At 37.8% G+C, this 17608-nt stretch overlaps 1 pseudogene; it reads right to left on the bottom strand.

Moving 5' to 3' along the window:
• Positions 1–10815: 10815 nt before the first annotated feature.
• On the bottom strand, positions 10816–13801 carry LOC126066238 (small nuclear ribonucleoprotein E-like; annotated as a pseudogene).
• Positions 13802–17608: the final 3807 nt, after the last annotated feature.

Below are 17608 nucleotides of genomic sequence, written 5' to 3' on the forward strand. Positions count from 1 at the left end.
TTTTGTAACTATTACTAAAGTTTATTTCAGAGCATAGAAAACGACGGAAAACTACCAAACTCATTCTATGAAGCCACCATGTCCCTGATACCAAAACCAGGTAAAGACACCACAAGAAAAGAAAATTATAGACCTATATCCTGCATGAATGTAGATGCAAAAATCCTGAACAAAATTCTAGCCAACAGAATTCAACAACATAGCAAAAAAATAATTCAACATGACCAAGTGGGATTTGTACCAGGTATGCAGGGATGTTTCAACATTAGGAAAACAATAAATATAATCCACCACATAAAGAAAACAAAAGACAAGAATCACATTTGGCAAAGATCAACACTCATTCATGATAAAAACTCTCAGCAAAATAGAAATATAAGGAAAATTCCTCAACATAATAAAAGGCATTTATACAAAGCCCACAGCCAGCTTCATCCTAAATGGAGAGAGCCTGAATACATTTCCACTGAGATCAGGAGCTAGACAAGGATGCCCTTTATCACCACTCTTATTCAACATTGTGCTGGAAGTCCTAGCCAGAGCAATTAGGCTAGATAAAGAAATAAAGCGCATCCAGATTGGTAAGGAAGAAGTAAAAGCATCTCTATTTGCAGATGACATGATCTTATACACAGAAAACCCTAAAGAATCCTCCAGAAAGCTACTGAAACTAATAGAAGAGTTCAGCAGAGTATCAGGATACAAGATAAACACACAAAAATCAGTTGGATTCCTCTACACCAACAAAAAGAATATTGAAGAGGCAATCACCAAATGCATGCCATTTACAGTAGCCCCAAGAAGAGAAAATACTTAGGAAAAAATCTTACCAGAGACGTAAAAGACTTATACAAAGAAAACTACAGCACACTTCTGCAAGAAACCAAAAGAGACTTACATAAGTGGAAGAACATACCTTGCTCACGGATAGGGAGACTTAACATTATAAAAATGTCTATTCTACCAAAAGTGATCTATACATTTAATGCAATTCTGATCCAAATCCCAAGGACATTCTTTAATAAGATGGAGGAACAAATCACCAATTTCATATGGAAGGGAAAGAGGCCCCGGATAAATAAGGCATTATTGAAAAAGAAGAACAAAGTAGGAGGTCTTACTTTACCTGATTTTAGAACCTATTATACAGCCGCAGTAGTCAAAACAGCCTGGTACTGGTACAACAACAGTCACATGGACCATTTGAACAGAATTGAGAATCCAGACATAAATCCATCCACATACGAGTAGTTGAAATTTGGCAAAGGCCCCAAAATATTTAAATGGGGAAAAGACAGTCTTTTTAACAAATGGTGCTGGCAGAACTGGATATCCATCTGCAAAAAAAGTGAAACAAGGCCCATACCTCACTCCATGCACAAAAACTAACTCAAAATAGATCAAAGACCTAAATATAAAATCTAAAATGATAAAGATCTTGGAAGAAAAAATAGGGACAACATTTGGAGCCCTAATTAAAAAAAAATACATGGCATAAACAGTATACAAAATATTACTAACAATGCAGAAGAAAAAAGTACATTACTTGGAGCTCCTAAAAATCAAAGAACTATGCTCATCCAAAAACTTTGCCAAACGACTAAAAAGACTACCTACAGACTGGGAAAAAGGTTTTAGCTATGACATTTCTGACCAGAGTCTGATCTCTAAAATTTACATGACAGTGCAAAAACTCAACCGCAGAAAGATAAAAAACCCAATTAAAAAATCACAAAAGATATGAACAGACACTTCACTAAAGACATTCAGGTAGCTTACAGATACATGAGGAAGTGTTCACGATCATTAGCCATTAGAGAAATGCAGATCAAAACTACAATGAGATTTCATCTCACTCCAACAAGGCTGGCATTAATCCAAAAAAGACAAAATAATAAATGTTGGAGCGGCTGTGAGAGATTGGAACGTTTATATACTGCAGGTGGAAATGTCAAATGGTCCAACCACTTTGGAAATTGATTTGATGCTTCCTTAAAAAGCTAGAAATAGAACTCCCATACGATCCAGCAATCCCACTCCTTGGAATATATCCTAGAGAAATAAGAGCCTTTACACGAACAGATATATGCACACCCACGTTTATTGCAGCACTGTTTATAATAGCAAAAAGATGAAGCAACCAAGGTGCTCATCAATGGATGAATGGATAAATAAATTATGGTATATTCACACAATGGAATACTACGCATCAATAAAGAACAGTGAGGAATCTGTGAAACATTTCATAACATGGAGGAAACTGGAAGGCATTATGCTGAGTGAAATTAGTCAGTTGCAAAAAGACAAATATTGTATAAGATCACCATTATAAGAACTTGAGAAATAGTTTAAACTGAGAAGAGAACATTCTTTTGTGGTTACAAGAGGAGGGAAGGAGGGAGGGTGGGAGAGGGGTACTCGCTAATTAGATAGTAGATAAGAACTACTTTAGACGAAGGGAAAGACAGCACACAATACAGGGGAGGTCAGCACAACTGGACTAAACCAAAAGCAAAGAAGTTTCCCGAATAAACTGAATGCTTCGAAGCCCAGAGTAGCGGGGGCAGTAGTCTGGGTACCATGGTTTCAGGGGACATCTAAGTCAATTGGCGTAATAAAATCTATTAAGAAAACATTCTGCATCCCACTTTGAAGAGTGGCCTCTGGGGTCTTAAACACTAGCAAGCAGCCATCTAAGATGCATCAATTGGTCTCAACCCACCTGGATCAAAGGAGAATGAAGAACACCAAGGACACAAGGCAATTACGAGCCCAAGAGACAAAAATGGCCACATGAACCAGAGACTACATCATCCTGAGACCAGAAAAACTAGATGGTGCCCGGCTACAACCGATGACTGCCCTGACAGTGAACACAACAGAGAACCCCTGAGGGAGCTGGAGAGCAATGGGATGTAGACTGCAAATTCTCATAAGACCAGACTTAATGGTCTGACTGAGACTAGAAAGACCCCAGTAGTCATGGCCCCCAGGCCTTCTGTTGGCCCAGCACAGGAACCATTCCCAAAACCAACTCTTCAGACATGGATTGGACTGGACAATGGATTGGAGAGGTATGCTGGTGAGGAGTGAGTTTCTTGGATCAGGTAGACACTTGAGACTATGTTGGCATCTCCTGCCTGGAGGGGAGACGAGGGGGTGGAGGGGGTTAGAAGCTGGCGAAATGGACACGAAAAGAGAGAGTGGAGGGAGAGAGTGGGCTGTCTCATTAGGGGGAGAGTAATTGGGAGTGTGTAGCAAGATGTATATGGGTTTTTGTGTGAGAGATTGACTTGATTTGTAAACTTTCACTTAACGTGCGATAAAAATTATAAAAAAAATCTCAACATGAAGAAGCACAGTAAGCAACATCATGATAAATGGAGAAAAGTTTGACGTTGTCAAGTATTTCATTTTACTTGGATCTGTAAAACTCCAGTGGAAACAACAGTCAAGAAATCAAACGAAGTTTTGCTTTTGCATAGCAGCTGTGAAAGACCTCTTTAAAGTGTTAAAAGCAAAGATGTCACGTTGAGAACTAAGGTAAGCCTCACACAGACCTCGATATTTTCAATTGCCTCATATGCATGAGATAGCTGCATAATGGAAAAGGAAGACAGAAGAAGAATTGATGTCTTTGAATTATGGTGCTGATGAAAAATATTGACTATACCATGGACTACCAGAAGAATGAACATATCTGTCTTGGAGGAAGTACAGCCAGAACGTTCCTTAGAAACAATGATGGCAAGAATTAGTCTCATGTATTTCAGACATGTTATCAGGAGGGACCGGTCCCTGGAGAAGGACATCATGCTTGGTAAAATAGAGAGGGTCAGTGAAAAAGAGGAAGACCCTTAACAAGATGGGTTGATATAGTAGCTGCAACAATGTGCTCAAACATAGCAGGATTGTAAGGATGGCACAGAGCCAGGTAGTTTCCTTCTGTTGTACACAGGGTCACTATGAGTGATAGCCTACTTCACTTCACCTGACTACAACACTAATAGGGAGTTTTTAAGATCACTGTATTCCAGTCCTGTAATAGACCTGAGATATGACGTTGTTCAGCAGGTCCAGGTTTGGTGTACAGATGTGGAGATCCAGGACCTTTGGACCATATCTCATTTCGTCGTATGGAGTTAATATCTAAGGGGCCTCCTGTCAAGAGAAAGGAGCAAAAAAAGGGGATCCACATGCTTTCATTTTGATTGTAAATAATTTGAGGAAGCTGATGTTTTTTCCAGCCTGTAATGAATTTTTTTTTTTAATGAATTAACTTTCAAAAATACTATAGGCTTAATTTCAGAGTAAGTTAATTTTAGCATTATACTTATGAGTTTATGTGTTTCCAGGTTTAAACCTACTAAAAGAAATGGCCTTGAATCCCAGTTTCTGGCCTATCATCATTACTATGATCCTAATCATCATCATCATCTTCTTTGTTGTCGTCATCACATAATAATAAAACATTTGAATATTATTTACTATGTTCTAGGTACTAATCTGAAAAAATTGGATACGTTATTTTCTTTAATGCTCAAAGTCACATAGAACTAGTATTATCACATTTGTTTTACAAGTAAGAAATTTGTGGCTCAGAGAGGTTATTTACCCAATGGTACAGAGCTGTAAATTGGAAAAATCAGTATTAAACCCAGAGTTTGATTCCAAAGCTTGTGCTCTTTATCATTATATCATGCTGCCTCTAATATGTGTTTCATTAATGATACATCAAATATTTCATATGATTTTCATTGTAGCCCAGTGAAGTAGCCAGGAAAGTTATATTCTCAAAATTATAGATTAAAGAAATCATACTCAGAAATGTTCAAGTTCCTTACACAAAATTACATAATAAGGAAGAGGTACAAATGTCATCCTGAAAGAGCAAACCTAAGTACAATTTCAGTCCTTTTTCGACTTACATCATTCCTGAATTATCACACTAGAATATATTTGAAGAAGAGTGAGCTATATTCAAGACTTATTCTAATTCTGAAAACCTCTTCTTTTTTTCTAAGATTAAAATATATGTCAAATTACATTTATCTTAATATTAGATCATAACTTCGGGTATGAGCAGAAATTCACACACAAGAGCAAGGCATAGAATGACTTTTCAAATGCCTCTGATAAACTAACTGTGGAAGTATTTCAAAGGCTTATCAGCAATTTTATACATGGTGAGCGTTATTCATCATTGATGCCTACTCCCATGTATAGCTCCTCGATAGACCTCTTTGCTTCATATTCTTTTGTATTTCCTACTTTAAATGCCCATTTTAAACCAGTCATTTAATTAATAGGAGTGGGTACTTGGAAAATTTACGATAAGCTGAATGCTCATATAGCTTTTACTTGCCTTCCTTTTCCCTTACACTTGAATAGATTGGATTAGTGTAGACTCATTGTTTTTTCATATAGTCTTCAAGCATTGGACTACAGAATAATGATCATCACCAACTGAGCAGGACCCCTGGAAACTTGATTTCTTTTCCTAAAGCATAAAAGGAGTGATATTCTAATTACTTATTTGATTTGTATAAGGAAAGGCTCCATAAAATGTAAAAAAAAAAAAAAAAAAAAGATGGCAAATAAAACAATACATCAATGTAAGGCACAGCATGTGTTCCTAACAAATGTTAGGAACTCGGTATATATTTCTCTTCACCACTTATGGCGCACTTATATGTGGTGATGGTTTGGTGGTAGAATTCTCGCCTTGCGTGGGGAAGACCCAGGTTCAATCCCTTGCCAATGCACCTAATGTGTAGTGACCACCAGTCTGTCAGTGGAGGCTTGTGTGTCGACATGGTGCTGAAGTTTTCAGCAGAGCTTTCAGGCCAAGTCGGAAGAAAGGCCTGACAATCTACTTCCAAAAATCAGCCAATGAAAACCTTTTGGATGACAATTGGTCTGATCCCCTACTGAACATGGAGACGATGCAGCATTTGATTCAGTTGTGACTAGGAAGCCAACTGGAGAACACCTGATGACAAAAGAATTGAAATGTAAAGTTGATAAAGAAATAAAGTCTAGGATGTTACAATGAGTTAGAATGTTTTTAAATTCTCTTTCCCCAAGAATGATAGTATTAAACCTGTTTTCTCAATTTTCTTATTATCAAATTTATTAATTTCCTTTTCAGTTCTTGTTTTTGTGACTTTTTTTTGTTGTTGTTTATCATCTCCCTGAGCAGAGAGCTCCTGATACTAAAATTGGATAACTAATGCAGATTCTGTGCAAGCAATTTGTACTAAATAGAAGGAAAAAAGCAGTTAGGTTGATTTGTGTACTCAAAGAAGATAGATGCCTGGTGCTAATACATAGTTACTGCTTATGAACAATTCAGCTACTGTTGTTGTTGGGTACCATCAGGTTGAATTTTGACTCATAGTGACTCATATGACAGAATAGAACTGCACCATATGGTGTTCTAGATTGTAATGTTTACTAGAGCGGATTACCAAGCCTTTCTCCTTTGAAGCCACTAGGTGGGTTCCAACCTCCAGCCTTTTGGTTAGTAGCAGGCAGTTAACAATTGCGCCACCAAGGGTCCTTATTCTGGTATTGTTGTTTTTGTCACGTGCCAAGTCAGTTCTGACTCACAGCAACCCTATAACGGCAGAAAGAAACACTGACCAGTCCTGTGCCATTCTCACAATCATGCTTGAACCCATTGTTGCAGCCACTGTGTCAACCCATCCCATTGAGGGTCTTCCTCTTTTTCACTGACCCTCTACTTTACCAACCATGAGGTCTTTCAGGGACAGATCCCTCCTGATAACATGTCCAAAGTATGTGAGACAAAGTCTTTCCATCCTTGATTCTAAAGAGCTTTCTGGGTGTACTCCTTCCAAGACAGATTTGTTCATTCTTTTGGCAGTCCATGGTGTATTCAATAATCTTTGTCAATGCCATGATTCAAAGACGTCAATTCTTCTTCTGTCTTCCTTATTAACTGTCCAGCTTTTGTATGCATAATAAAAACTCGTTACCGTCAACTCCATTCTGACTCAAAGCAACCCTACCGGACAGAGTAGAACTGCCCCATAGGATTTCCAAGGGTTTGAACTGCCTAACTTTTGGTCAGTGGCCGTAGCACTTAAGAAAACACCAATGCTTGGGACAGGCGCATGTTAGCCTTCAAGATGACGTCTTTGCTTTTTAACACTTTAAATAGGTCTTTTGCAGCAGATTTGTCCAATGCAATGCGTCTTTTGATTCCTTGACTGCTGTTTCTGTGGACATTGATTGTGGATCTAAGTAAAATGAAATCCTTGATAACTTCAAACTTTCCTCTGTTTATCATAATGTTGCTTACTGGTCCAGTTGTGAGGATTTTTGTTTTCTTTATGTTAAGGTGTAATCCTTCCAGAAGGCTGTAGTCTTTTATTTTCATCAGTAAGTGCTGATGTCAGATGGATCCAGGCTGAAAACAGACTACCAGAAAGATGTTTACCTGAGTTCCATCTGACATCAGCAATGATATATTCCTTGTAGGCATGTGTATATTATTCTATCACTGACAGCGTTGTAGTTTAGGGTAGATCTTAAAATGTTCATTTTGACTCTGAATGCAATATCATTCCTCTTCAAGTTGTCATTCCTGGCATAGTAGACCTTATGATTGATTCAAAATGTCAATATCAGCCCATTTCAGCTCACTAATGCCTGGTGGCATAGTGGTTAAGTGCTATGGTTGTGAACCAAAGGGTCGGCAGTTCAAATCCGCCAGGCGCTCCTTGGAAACTCTATGGGGCAGTTCTACTCTGTCCTATAGTGTCGCCATGACTCGGAATCAACTCGAAGGCACTGGGTTTGGGTTTTTTTGTTTGTTTGTTTTAATGCCTAGGATATCAATGTTTATGCATTCCATTTCATTTTTGATGACTTCCAATTTTTTTAGATTCATACTTCGTACATTCTGTGTTCCAGTTACTAATGGATGTTTGCAGCTGTTTCTTCTTATTTTGAGTTGTGCGCCATCAGCAAATGAGGTCCCAAAAGCTTCACTCCATTGAAGGTATTAAGGTTGACTCTAATTTGAGGAGGCAGCTCTTTCCCAATTGTCTTTTCAGTGGCTTCCAACCTGATGGGGCTCATCTTCCTGCACTGTATCAGACAATGGTCCCCTGCTATTCATAAGGTTTTCACTGGCTAATTCCTTTCAGAAGTAGATCACAAGGTCCTTCTTCCTAGTCTGTCTTAGCCTGGAAGCTTAGCTGAAGCCTGTCCTCCATGGGTTTCCCTGCTGGTATTTGAATACCAGCGGCATAGCTTTCAGCAGCACAGCAATGTGCAAGCCCTCACGGTATGACAAACTGACAGACACATGGGGTCCTAGGTAAGTGAAACTTCTGGTGCCTACTTGCACCAATTTCTGACTATGTTTTTGTTTTCCCCCTCTGTTTTCTTTTTAATATCCGAGCATCTCACAGGAGTAGTCCGTGCTTAGCATTAAGGTCCTGTTCTTTCTAATTAATATCTAGCCTATCTCAATTTGCCATTTTTCAACCATGAAATTTGCCTTAATCTAGTGAATCTTTATGTTTCAGTTTTTCTTAAAACTATTCCTATCCTGCTTCTCAAAGTTTTTTTTTACTTCTCAAAAGTTTCTCCTATTTGGCTTATGCAAAACCAGTTTAGCCTAGTATTTCTTGTTTATTTATGACCATTCCCTCTCAGCCTCCACATGTAGTTTCCCTTCTTTTCATTCCCTTTCCCTGTCATCTTCTCTCTCTTCTCCCATTCTAAGCTGTGTCTCTAGATTATTGCATCCATTTTGCTGTTTATAGTCACACTCTGAGGACTCCTAAATCTGTATCTCTAGGCAAGGTCACTTTCGTACATTCTAGACAAATACATAACTAACTACTATATATCTTCTCCTAGCTCTCCCATGGATGCGTGACACCAAACATTTCAAATGTGAAACATGTTTGTCCTCAGTATCTGCTGTGTTAATTTTTGACTCTATAAACAGTCAAGTTGCTCAAACCAGAAATTGGTGAAGCAATTTAGACTACTCTTGAACCTATTATCCCTTTCTTCAGATCCATCTGACATTAAGTTTTGAGTATTCAATTTAACATAATGACTGCTTCCATCCCCACAGTTTCTGATCTCATAGTGTCTTGAATGAAACATACAGAACTAACATTATTATGTAAGTTCACATCTCCAAGTGTGTTCTACTGAATCCCTCTTCCTACCTGTAACCCGTATGCTCTTTCTAAAGTGTAAATTTATTTATTTTATTCCCCTGTTTAAAATCATTCCATGACCTCTCTTAACTACAAGATAAATCTTAGACTTCTCTAGAAATAGATTCCTAGCTCAGCTGCTAACCAAAAAGTCAGCAGTTCAAATCCACAAGCCACTTCTTGGAAACCCCATGGGGCATTTCAACTCTGTTCTGTAGGGTTACTATGAGTCAGAACTGACTTGATGGCACCTAACAACAACATGATTCATTAAGATTTATTATGATTTACTGCTTTTACCTTCAAATTTTTTATTTCTTCTCTCACATTTTAAATTATAACAGTGTTTGACTACATCTACTTCCAGAACATACCATAATGTATTGATGCACTTTCTTTCATTTGCCTGGAATGTGCCCTTCCCCTGAACATCCCACACATTTATCAAGATTCAGTTAAAGTATCACTTCTACAGTGAGATACTCACTGTATATCTAGCTTTTTGAGCCATATCAACCCAGAAGACTCCTATACACTACCCATTTTTTTTTACCAATTAAGTTCATGTAATTGTGCAGCCGTTGTCATAGATGTCCTTACTTATGTTTTCATAATTCTTTGCTGCTAACTCTAGGAAAGCATCCATCATTTTAATTCTGACCTGTTAGACCTAACCCTCATTTCTTGTCCCAGTCATTCCTCTTGCATTTTATTACAGACATTGCTTTGACTCTGCTTTCCCTTATACAAGTTAGAACCTATTCACTGTCCATTCTAATTTATTGCCAAAACCAAACCAAAGCCATTGCCACTGAGTCAGTTTGATACATGGCAACCCCATGTGTGTCAGAGTAGAATTGTGCTCCATAGGGGTTTCAATGGCTGTAATCTTTGGAAGCAGATCTCTAGGCCTTTCTTCTATGGTGCTGCGGGGTGGATTCCAACCACCGTCCTTTTGGTTAGTAGTCACTTTTGGTTAGTGGCACAAGCTGTTTGTGCCACCCATAGCCAGGTTAGGTAGTTTAACCAGCCTAGGCCCTTAGCTACACTGCAGAAGTGCCTTAGAAAACCATATTTTGAGCCACATTTCCAGATCACTCCTGTTGCCATGGAAAGATGGTCTGCTGGAATTTCTGGCCAATTTTTCTTCTGGGGAAATATATTACTTAGAATTAAAGATAATCTAGAGGTGCCTTTTTTTTTTCTGAGACAAGGCCTATTTATTTCACAACTCTGATCATGGGATGCATGGCTTCCTTCAGACAGTTCTTGTTCCTATTAGCTGAAAAAGTTTCAGAAAAACAAGAGAAATTTTCAAGTATTTGATGCAGATCGTAGATGTCAGATCTCATATAAAACTAATCCCTTTATAGTCTTAAAAAAAATTTTTTAAGGTGGTTTAATTTATTTGAAACAAATTGCACATATTTAAGTTTATATATTTTTTAAAAAAATATAAGCAACCCCACAGCATTTATTGCAATCTGATAATAATATAAGGGTTATCAAATTAATATGAACACTTGTTTTAGAATTATACTTACAACAAAAGACACCTAAAATGTTGGTGGGTGGGTGGGTAGGTGGGGATGATGCCCTCAACTTCTCAGTTCATAGATAATTTACAGTTAGATACACTTTGTAGTAGAGTAATATTATCTCCTTTAATCATGATCCAACCCAGTTCTTTTCTGGACGTTGTTTTAGAATGAATCTCCTCTGCATCATCTTCTGCACCAAGGTTCATGCACTCATCAAAACGATGACACAGTCCTCTACCCTTATATTCACTTGCTCTTGGAGCCACACCTGAATCCAGGATCCACTTTGCAAGTATCTGCAGATGAGGGTGGTGGGCTGCATTATCACCTTCTGCATTTTTTGGCTCTGGCCATGGTACGCTATGGTGGAAGCTCACAAAGTCCACACTAACCCTCACACTGTCTTAGAAAGCAATTCTCAGTTGTACGGTTTGAATTTTTTTCCCCTATTTATAACACACATTAAGTCATCATACTCAAGGTGATGAATATTTCTGTCATCCCCTCATATTTCATGTGGCTCTATGTAACACAGCCCTCTCTCCTTCCCACCCCTCAGCAAAAAATCATATTTCTGTCAGCATTGATTAGTTTTCATATTCTAGAATTTTATAAAAATGGAAAACTGTAGTATACAATATTTTCTCTTTTTTTATTCAGTATAATCATTTTCAGATTTGTTCATTTGCTATAGGTAGCAATAGTTTGTTCCTCAGTAGTATTCCATTTCATGGAACCACAGTTTATTTATCCATCCTTCTGTCAATGGACATTTGTGTTATTGCAGTATTCGGTTATTACAAATAATATTTTTATTAACATGCACGCATGTAACTTTTATGACCATATGCTTTCATTTCTTTTGGTAGGGAATTGCCAAACGTGTTTCCAAAGTGGTTTACTATGTGAGTTGGTCTACATTACAGTACAAGTTAGTGTTTCTAAATAACCAGGATTAAAATATTGACTCTTCCAATGGTACTTCTATAACCTCAGCAAGGCAAGGTCTGAGTCTTATTCTGTCATCTAGAAAGCGGGGATAAAAATACAATTTAAAGAGTTGTTATGAGCAAATGCAAATAAGCACAAAATGTAAAATACGGGGTCTAAAAACATTAAATACTCAACATTCCTTTGCTATTATCATTATAAATTTCATGGCACAAACTAAATGGCAGATTGTGGAAAAGAAATCTTTATTTGCCTTCAAATGACAATTTAATAATTGTACAGAAAAAACTTCCATAAAACTATGAAAACCTCATTATGAAAATATGAATGAAGTGTCCATAACTGAAATAATTAATTTGATTCATTTATTTTGGTTTCTAAAAACTAACTTGCAATTAGGAAAGTCTACTGCTTAGTGAAATTTGACACACTAAGGGTCATGTGGATAAGATTGACTGATACAATAAGTTGATCTAAAATTCCATCTCCAGCTGCTATTGGTTTGTGCGTGCGTGTGTGTTTCTGTGTGATGCTTTCCTCTTAAATGGCAAATTTTATTTACTTGAGTTATAATAGGATTATTAATTTTCAAATTTTCTGATGATTGATCTTTCACCAGTATTGAGATATTCGGTACTAAAATTCATCAACCTGTCGTAAATTGTTTTGAAAGTTGACTTGACCAGTTACCATCGTGAAACTTCTGACAAATAAGTAACTCCTCTAAGCTATATTGAAATCATAGTACATTGCATTAAGTTTTGGGTGAATTGTATAGTTACTTTTTAAAAATGGAGGAAATTTACCCTCATATTAACCAAATCTTTGCAAAGCCTTTCTTCTCTATTTCTCTTTAGAAATGCTTGAACTTTTAACTTACATATAGGACAACTTCTTTTTAATTTATGTTATTTCTACAAATAGACCTTATGAATATAATTCAAGTTCACAATTGATTTACTGTGAAATATCTATTTACTGATAACAGTGCATGTGCTTTACTGGAACTGGCTTTCAGTTCTAGAGTCTAGAAGTCTGATGTCACATTGTGAGAGTGATCACGTCTCTGCAAAGGCTCTCTGGGTAGATCTTTCTCGTTTCTCCCAGCTTCTGGTAGCCCCAGGTGTTCCTTGGCTTGCAGCTGCAGCTGAACTTTCTAACTACCACCTTCTTCACAGGGAAATCTTCTACCTGTGTCTCTACTTCTGTGTCTCTTTTATAATGATGCCACTCAGATTAGAACCCTCCCTACTCCAGCATAACCTCATATTAACTGATAACATCTTCAAAGACCCTATTTCCAAACAAGATCATATTCACAGGTCCCAGGGTTAGGACTTCAACCAATCTTTTTGGGAGATGTAACTCAATCCATACGCTTCCTAAAATGAATTCTACTTTCATAAGGAGTTAGTGATTTTGAAGAATTCAATGAGAAAGAAACGTGGGGGAGATAAAAGTGAGGAGAGGAAGCTAGAGAGGTATGCGGAAGGAAGAAAGGAAAGAAACTGAAGTTCTTTGTGGAGAACAATTGAAAATAATAAAAAATTACAAATTAAAAACCCATCTATAAAACATAGTAATAAATAATAAGTTATAAATAATGCATAAATATGCAATGAGAAAAGTAGTAGTTTATTAATCTCTTTAAATTCTAAAAGCATTATTGAAATGTATATCTCTGATCTCTGACTCATATGATAGCACAGAAAAAATGGTTTTAAATATTAACTACAAATAATAATTTAGGGAAAAATGACCAATTGTGGGAGATTACCAAGAATGTCCACAAGTTAGAGATTATTTATTTTACAATGATTAAAAAGATAGAAGGAAAGTAAACAACAGCATGAGGACCAAAAACATATTGATCTTTCAAGATAGATACTTAATGTGTTTCTAGGTTACCTCTGACGTGTTACAACCACAACAGTGCTCATGGTGTACAGCCTCGTGAATACATGCATGACTTTCTTTGGAGTAGAGAACTGGAGTCATGGATTATGTTATATTTGATTCAGGTATTTACAGAGCTGTCTTCAGACTGAAAGCATCAAACTAACTCTTATTAGCACAGTGCACTTGTTTCTGAATCATCATATCGCTTGCAGTGTTTGAAATTACTCAGTTTTATTTCTTCAACACATACTTATTTGGAGCCAAGCACTATGTTCAAAACACTCCTTTTGTTGCTAGTCATGAACAGAATACTTTTCTAATTTCCAGACTGCTAATCAAATGAGTAAAACATTGCATGTCGTTGTTGTAATTTGCATTTTTATAATTACTAGTGAGTTTGAGCATTACTTTTCGTGCTTGTTATCTATTGGTTTCCGCTTCTGTGAATTGCTGGTTTGTATCTTTTGCATACTGCTGTATTGCCTTTTCTATCTTTATATTCCAAACATTTGTTTCTTGTCTGTTTTTGATATAAAAATATTTTCACAATCTCTAAATTGTCTGTTACCTGTCTTCAAGAATATTTTTAAATTATGATATAACTAAACTTTTTAAATACTTTTTGTGGTTTAGTTTAGAAATTCCTCCCCTCTAGAACAAAAATATTGTCTTATATTATCCTTATTAACATATTTTATCTTTCACATTTATATCTTTAATCCATTCAGGTTCCACCTTGAAATATAATGTTACTTAGTGTTATTGGGTTGAATTGTGTCCCCCCAAAATGTGTGTCACAGTGGCTAAGCCAGGATTCCCAGTATTGCGTGGCTGTCCACTATTGTGTGACCTGATATGATTATCCTATTGTTGTAAATCCTAACCTGTATGATGTTAATGAGCCAGGATTAGAGGCAGATATGTTAATGAGGCAGAAGTCAGTCTACAAGATTAGGTTATATCTCTTTTGAGATATAAAAGAGAGAAGGGAGCAGAGAAACAGAGGGACCTCATATCGCCAAGACAGTAGCATCAGGAGCAGAGAGCATCCTTTGGACTCAGAGTACCCGCACTGAGAAGCTCCTAAAGTAGGGGAAGATTAATGACAAGGACCTTCCTCCAGAGCTGACGGGCAGAGAAAGCCTTCACCTGGGTTGGTGCCCTGAATTCGGACTTCTGGACTCCTAGATGGTGAGATAATAAACTTCTGTTTGTCAAAGCCACCCACTCGTGGTATTTCTGTTACAGCATCAGTAGCTAACTAGACACTTAGGGATCCTTTTTATTTTTCTCCTTATACTCAGTCAGAACCAGAATGGGACAGTGTCTTAGTTATCTAGTACTGCTATAGTGGAAATAGCACAAGTGGTTGCTTTAATGAATAGAAATTTATTTTCTCACAGTTTAAAACCAAACTGAATCAAATCCGTTGCTGTTGAGTCCATTCTGACTCATAGAGACTCTACAGTACAGAGCAAAACTTCCCCATAGGTTTCCAAGGCTGTAAATCTTTATGGGAGCAGACTGCCACTTCTTTCTCCTGCTGAGAGGCTGACTGGTGGGATTGAACAGCCAATCTTTTGGTTAGCAGCCAAGTGCTTAACCACTGCACCACCAGGGCTCCTTTGACTAGAGGAAGGAGAGAGTGAAATCTTACCCACACCTGCAGAATAAAGTTGGAACATTTGTGATCAAACTACCATCTGTTTCTCTCATAACCAATATTTAGCTCGTTCTCTTTTCTAAATGGTAAATATACTAAGCACCTTCCTAACAGAGAAAACCCAAAAGTCTGATTCAGTTACAGTATTCGGTTTAACATCCTCCATTTCTAGGTAAGGCATGTTAGTCTCTATATCTGGTTTTGATTTGGCTTTCCTTAAGCCATGGATTTAAGAAGTAAAAAGGGGCCCTGGTGCAATGGTTAAGTGCTCAAATGCTAACAACAAGTTTGCAATTCAAACTTGAATTCATCCAGTGGCTGCGAGAGAGAAAAGACAATCTGCTACAGTAAAGATTACACCCTGGGAAACCTTACAGGGCAGTTCTACTCTGTCCTACAGGGCTACTATGAGTCAGAATCAACTGGACAGCACACAGCAGCGTGAAGTAAAAACAAAAACACAAACAACTTATCTGCTTAAGCTACAGTCGATATACACTGAATAACTGCAAAGCACAGGATAACTTGCAATAAGCATTTCTTTGAGAAAGTAATGAGAGACATACAACCATCATTAATTCATTGCAATTTTGCAATCCCCCTAAGAAGACATTTTTGGGCCCCAGAACTTGGAGATATGAAAATCTCTTTGATTATTATCCAAACTTTTTGGTCCCCCTCCCCCGCCCTTATCCAGTGAGCCCCGTGGCCCCTGGCTCCTTCCCCTTGGAGATTCTTCCTTTCCTAATACCCTCTTTAGACATTTCCCGGCTTCAATACAGGCATCCCCCGGCTTACAAGCAAGAACCTTTCCTAAGCCTGTTTTTAAGTCATATTTGCAGGTAAGTGGGAACAGGTACATTGTTGTTGTTACGTGCCCTTGAGTGGGTTCCAACTCATAAATGAATGGTAAATATACTAAGCACCTTCCTAACAGAGAAAACCTAAAAGTCTAATTCAGAACTGCCCCATAGAGTTTCCAAAGAGCAGCTGGTGGATTTGAATAGGTGACCAAACCAGCCATATCACTTAACCCCTGTGCCACCAGAGCTCCAGCTGTTACAGGTTTTAAAAAGAATTTGTATGCAAACAATTTTGTCATTTGCAATGAGATATAGTTATCCTTATTTATTTCCATTCTTCATGATTTTAATATTTTTCTTATGGTACCTAATAACTGTGGCCTTCAGAACAATGTAGAATATGAGTGGTGAGAGCAGGCGTCTTTGCTGTAGTCCTGATAGTAGTCCTGATAGTAGGGCATAAGGAGTTCAATATTTCACCATTAAATACAACGTTAACAGACAATGTCTCTATACAGGTCCTTTATTAGCATGGGAAAGTTTCTGTTCTTTTTCCTTTTTTTTTTTTTTTAATTGTGCTTTAGGTGAAACTTTACAGCTCAAGTTGATATACAAACACTTATACACATGCTGTTTTGTGACATTGGTTTCAATCCGCAGGATGTGACAGTACTCTCCCCCTTTCTACCTAGGGTTCCCTGTACCCATTCAGCCAGTTCCTGTCCCTTTGTGCCTTCTCATCCTGCATCCAGATAGGAGCCGCCCATCTGGTCTCCTATATCTGATTGAATTAAGAAGCACACTCCTCACGTGTATGGTTTTTTGTTTTATACTCCTGTCTAATCTTTGTCTGAAGAGTGGGCTTCAGGAATGCTTTTAGTTCTGGGTTAACAGCATCCGGGGGCCGTAGTTTTGGGGGTTCCTGCAGTCTGGGTGAGACCATTAAATCCGGTCTTTTTATGTGAATTTGAATTCTGCTCCACATTTTTCTCCTGCTCCATCTCGAACTCTGTTGTATTTCCGGCCAGGGTGACTTTGGCGGTAGTCAGGCACCTCTAGTCTCAGGCTAATAGAGTCTCTGATGTATGTGGTCCTTTTGTCTCTTGGGCTCTTTTCCTTGTGTATTTGGCATTCTTCATTCTCCTTTCTTCCAAGTGGGTCGGGACAAATTGATGCATCTTAGGTGGCCGCTCGCAAGCTTTAAAGACCCCAGACGCCACTCACTAAAGTAGGATGCAGAACATTTTCTTAATAAACTTTGTTATGCCGGTTGACCTTGATGCCCCTTAAAACCATGGTTCCCAGACCCCAGCCCCAGCCACTCTGTTCCTCCAAGCGTTTTGTTGTATTAGTCCACTTGGGCTTATTTCCACCATATTGTGTGTTGTCCTTCACTTTCCCCAACAGGGTTCTTGTATACTATCTAGTTAGTGAATTCCCCTGTCTCTCACCTCCACCGTGGTAACCATCATCAAAGAATGTTTTCTGCTGTGTTTAAACCTTTTCTTGAGTTCTTGTAAATAGTGGTCTCATACAGTATTT

Source organism: Elephas maximus, chromosome 23 (genome assembly GCF_024166365.1).
Source record: "Elephas maximus indicus isolate mEleMax1 chromosome 23, mEleMax1 primary haplotype, whole genome shotgun sequence".
In the NCBI taxonomy this organism is placed as follows: domain Eukaryota; kingdom Metazoa; phylum Chordata; class Mammalia; order Proboscidea; family Elephantidae; genus Elephas; species Elephas maximus.